Below are 6,046 nucleotides of genomic sequence, written 5' to 3'. Positions count from 1 at the left end.
CACAACCTTAAGACACCTGATCGTTACATGTAGAATCTCGAACACGTTAAAACCATTCTCGAGGGTCATTCATTCTATTCAACTTGCATTTAGCCTGCTCAATTAACAAAACCACCTGTGCCTCTTAGCACTCTAACACCGCAGGATACGACCTCATTTCAATACAAACAAACATATTCCTTCTATATACACTGAGCATTCTTTATCAACAACAATTCAAGACATCCTATTATTTTCTCACATCTACGAAGCACCATATAACCTTTGTCAAAATTTTGCTTCACTCGCGCCATCCTCGGCTCAATTTCTGCAACCAGAACTGATCCGCCCGCATACCTCGAAACGGAACCAACATAGCACATAACCGTGCGATCAGCTAATCAACAGCAACCTCCCCAACTTGGCTCGAAGCCATATATCAGGACACACTCAATAACCCATAATACTTTTACTCTAATGATGCCACAATATCATAGTGAGATTAAACTCAAATCATCCACTAGTTCGTGAAAACACAGATCATCTAATACTGTAATCCTCTGCAAACCTCGCATTCATCCCCGCATCAGTTGAGTCTACTCTCTTAAGCTACCTGAATTCTCAAATTTCAACACGTACCCTTCAATTACACATGAGCTCTTCTAACAACGCATAAGGATCATACCACTTAAGAACACTCCGCAGGAGATAACCCACCTGCTCTGCCTCAATTTAGTATTCCAGCACACCTTCCACCATCATATACGTTACACAGTCATTTAGTCTTCCTGAGTCTGAACTCATACCGCCACATGTAATGCACTTCACTTTCCAACTAGGAGACATGAAAATATTCTTCATGCGCCCATAATTCGGGCTACACATCAAGTCACAATAGGAATCGAACACTTAACAGTTCATTTATTATCCAGCAGACTACTTCGTCACTACCAAGTCATATAGATACATCCCGCAGTACTAACATACTCATCACATGGATAGCCAGCCGTCGTTCCGGCTAATAGGGACAATACCGAACATATAAGTTCAAATCACCTGCTCCCACGATCAGCACCTCGGTGCTCAAGCCATAGGCAAAGATCCGGCCTCAAGTCCTCCAGACTGGCCCAACATATACTCACGGAGATTACATCTCGCCCCTTGATCGGGGAATCACAAGCCATCAAGGCACATCTGATGCTGAGCGCTCATGCGCGCATACGATCACGTGGAAGGAATTTCAAGAGTTTCTTTTCAAGCTGAATCAAGGACGCACGATAAGAATTCAAGAAGGTGAAGTTTTCCTAAAGGTTCTGCAGCCTCTTGAGGATAAATACAGACGTCTCCGTACCGATCCGCTAGACTCTACTAAACCTGCTCATGACTCGTGAGACCTAGTAACCTAGGCTCTGATACCAACTTGTCACGACCCAAACCCGCACTAGTCGTGATGGCGCCTCTCGTGAAGACAAGGCCAGCCAACAGAACAACAACGCCTCTTTCAAACCTTTTTTTTAAAACATAAATGATTAGATAATTACAACTTAATCACAAAAACAATCGATATATATACGACCCAACACAGCCCGACCGGGGTGTCACAAGTCACGAGCATCTAAGGAAGTCTGAACACGACCACAGGGTCAATAATATACAGAATAAAGTTTAGAATCAAAAGACGAAGTCCGGTGCCGCGAACGCCGGCGGTCACCTTGCTCAGCTACAATAGCAAATCCTCAACCAGCTCAAACCCGCTAGCGGGTAACCAATACCTGCATCTGCACGCGAGGTGCAGGGAGTAAAGTGAGTACTCCAACTCAGTGAGTAATCAAGGTAAATAATAACTGAGCAGCAAGATATCACGAAAGGCACTCCATCATGCTATATAGAACAGTGCAACCCTTTGAGAAAACAGTAAAGGCGTGAAATCCTTTAGAAAATCTATCTGGGCTCAATTACAAACCTCTTTTGAAAATATCTTTTTCAACAGTTAAGCAAATGAATGCGAAACAGATAGTGTAAGTCAGCACGTAAGTCAGCCCCTCGGGCACAACATTCCATTAACAAATAACTCCAGGGTATCTGGTAAACAGTACAAGAAGTAGCATGGATGCCAATAAAATGAGAGTGCTGAATGTCATGACACGTAATACAAACAGGAACCAATGCATGAGTGCAATGCAATGCATATGACCGCTGCGGCGTGTAGCCCGAGCCATCCATATTTAACGTCGACGGCGCTCACTGGGGGTGTGTACAGACTCTGGAGGGGCTCCTACAGCCCAAGCGCAATATCAAGCCATCTCGTGGCATCAACCAGGCCCTCGGCCTCAAAATCAATGTAACACCGCTGCGGCGTGCAGCCCGAGCCATCTATAGTCCAGAAATACACATGTAACACTTGGGCAATACAACATGGTAGTTCTCAGCTCAAAACGTCAATAAAATATTGTTTCAGTTTTCAAATCTTAGAAAAACAGCTGAGTTTGCAAAAGAGTATTAAAACCTTGGACCGAGATCAAATAATATGCAAAGTAATGCGAAAATAGTGATATCAATCCTTGAAGGATTCACACAGTTGGCACGAAGCCCAAACATGGCAATCAGCCCAAATTATGATGATAACAAGTAGTTTCAGTCAAATACGTAGTAATTTCATCAATCGGGACGGACCAAGTCACAATCCCCAACGGTGCTCTACCCCACGCTCGTATCCGGCGTGCAAGTCACCTCAATCTAGCACTATGATGTGCAAATCCGAGGTTTCAATCCCTCAGGATATCATTAACAAGTATTACTCACCTCGAACCGGTGAAATCTCTAGCTCGCGACGCCTTTTCCCCTCAAATCGGCCTCCACGCGCGTCAAATCTATCCAAAATCAGAGTGAATACATCACAATATGCTAATGGAACAATACCCAACCGAAAACAATCGAAAAATAGCAAAAATCTCGAAACTAGCAAAACCAAAGCCCCGGGCCCACTTCTCGAAAAATTACAAAACTCACATTACCGGATTCCTCGTCTCTCCACGAGTCCATACATGCCAAGAACTCCCAAATCCGAGCTCAAATGACCTATCAAATCCCAATTTGAAATATCAAAAAAACTCAAGCCTTAGCTTTACCCCTTTTGATGAATTTCAACCAGTTTCCATGTTAAATCTATCATAATCTCGTGTATTTAGGCCAAGGGACTTACCTCCAATCGATTCCCAGTCAAAACTCCCTTTAATTCTCGCCAAAAGCTCTCAAGGTCGCTCAACAATGGAGGAAAATATACCAAGCTCGCGGATGAAATATTCAATAAAAATCCTTTATGACCAGTCCTGTTTTCGCTTCTGTGGTCCCGCTTCCGCTTATGCGGGACCGCTTATGCTGCCAAATCCCCGCTTCTGCGGATATTCATTTAAAATGCCAACACCGCTTCTGCGACTACCCGTCGGCTTCTGCGGACCCGCTGATGCGAATAATGGTCCGCTTCTGCGGAATTACCTTACCACCACAGGGACCGCTTCTGTGGTGAGTCCTCCGCTTCTGCGGTCCAAGACCCGCAGAAACGAGAATACCAGATGCAGCAAACCTTCAGCAATATGCAAACTCCCAAAACTCTCCGTTTACCACCCGAACTCACCCCGAGGCCCCCGGGACCTTAACCAAAAGCACAAACATGGTCCAATACCCTATTCAAACTTGTTCCAATCCTAAAAACACATCCAACAACACAAAAATCCTCAATTCTCATCAATTTCAAGCCTAAATTCTTCAATTTCTTCTAAAACTCGCATTCGATCAAAAACCCAACCAAATCACCTCCGAATCATCTGAAATTTTGCACACACATTCAAAATCACCTAACGAAGCTACTGTAACTCTCGGAATTCTATTCCGACCCTCGGATCAAAATTTCACCTACCAACCGGAATTCGCCAAAATCCTAACTTCGCCAATTCAAGCCTAATTCTACACCGGACCTCCAAAATCACTTCCGATCACTCTCCTAAGTCACAAATCATCCCCCGAAGCTAACCGAATCACCGGAAATCACATCCGAGCCCTCTAACTTAATAGTCAACATCCGGTTGACTTTTCCAAAACAGGCTTTCCTTAAAGAGACTAAGTGTCTCATTTTCTACCAAAACCAATCCAAATCAACTCTAACACACCAGATACTGATAATGAAACATGAAGAAGCATAAAACGGGGAAAACGGAGCAATAACACATGAGACGACGGGTCGGGTCGTCACATAGTAGTTGCAATAAAACTCAGGCTGCTTCGAGTTTGTGTACATGCAAAAGAAGGGAGAATTATTTCAAAATGATTCAATATGTAGCTCAGCTTGGACTGAAAATCCTTGTGTATTTCGAAACCACATCCCCTTTACAGCAAAGAAAGAGAATATGGGGTAGAAAAATTGGTCAATTCATCAGGCTCAAGATGCGAAGATTGTATGTTCGAATCATGTCCCTGCGTAATCAATGGAACATTGTTCACTTGGATAGAAGACATGTAATGCCAATTGACAAAGTGACATTAAGCATCCCTAGTGGTACGAAAAGAGGGGTGTAATATCATCTACGTCCGTACTGCTCCTCGTTGAGTAGATTCGATGACTTGACCCACTCCTAGAAACTCCAGGTTGCTATAGCATGTCAGGAATAAGGGGGGACATACTCGATGTGACCACTCCCTTTGTTAGGGGCTTGTCGCCCTGCTTATCGAGTTTTGACTTACAAGTATCTGTTGGTTCTCTATTTTTTAACGTGTCTACACAACTTATGCAAAATCATGCATACGCATAGTCTAATCGTTCTTTTATATTTACAAAATTAGTCGTCCTATCTCAAGTTTCGCTTAGTCGTTTGAGAGAAAATCGTTGAATTATAACTCCTTGAGGTCTAATTTGACCAAATTACTTAATATAGGTCCATCAAATTGCAGATCCAAATGGTAAGGGTAAGGTTGAATTTGTTTTATGCCAAATTTAGCTTAGGTTGGACAATTTCTAACCTCAAAATTTATGAATTTGAGTTCCTTTTCACTGTGTAACAAGAATATGAACTAGAATTGAGAATTTAGCTTAGATTCACGAATTTGGGAATTTGGACGCTGAACATTTATATAGAATTTGGTAGGAAATGTATTAAAATTATGAAATTGAGGAATATTTTTATGGATGTGATTAAAAAAAAGTGATACTCCCTCTATCCAATTTTAAGTGTCATCTTTGCCCAAAGAAATGTTTCAAAATATTTGTGTTTTAAAAAATTTAACAGAATCATTATTTTCTTTCAATTTTACTCTTGCTATTGAAGTGATTAATAGTAGGTACTCGCTTTCCAATATTAGCATTAAACAGTCAAGTAAATTACAGCTACTACTTAATACTGCTCCCTCCGTGCCACTTTAATTGATTTTTTTTTGCTGTTTTCACACATATTAAGGGATTCACCTTTTAGCTTTAATTAATAATAAAATTAATCATATTAACCTTAATTTGTTCATTGAAAATATAACAAACACTCCTAGACTTTTATTCCAAGGGCAACTTTGGAAAAGAAAAGTTAATTCCTTCTTGATATGAGAAAAAATCAAATATTATGGATCACAAAAAAAAGTTAAAAAATTAATTAAAATGGACTGGAGGGAATAATGTTTTCTTAATGAATTTAATTGCGGGATTCAATTCTATTTAACAAATGGGCAACAGGGCGCCAAAGAATATAATGCATATATCAAAATTGCTTCTTCTTCCCAAAAGGAAAAAGTGATGATATAGATTTCAAGTTATTGACATGGACGTTAAAAAGGTAATTTTTGTTTTAATTAATTATAGTAGTTGATTCTTCTATATAAAGTTTTTGAGAAAAGTAACATTCCTTCACATTTATGAATCTATATTTGTTGTTACTTTCTATCCGCGCAAAGAAAAATAGGACCATAGTACTGCTTTTGATTAGTGCAACTGTGACAAAGGAAATTACTGGAATATTACCCCTCCTTTCCTTTGTAGCTTCATATATCAGCTTGTACTTTTAGCTGTCTCTTGTGTACATATTACAGT

The sequence above is a fragment of the Nicotiana attenuata genome, chromosome 5 (assembly GCF_001879085.1).
Source record: "Nicotiana attenuata strain UT chromosome 5, NIATTr2, whole genome shotgun sequence".
NCBI classification, from domain to species: domain Eukaryota; kingdom Viridiplantae; phylum Streptophyta; class Magnoliopsida; order Solanales; family Solanaceae; genus Nicotiana; species Nicotiana attenuata.
Note: the sequence above shows the minus strand (reverse complement) of the source record.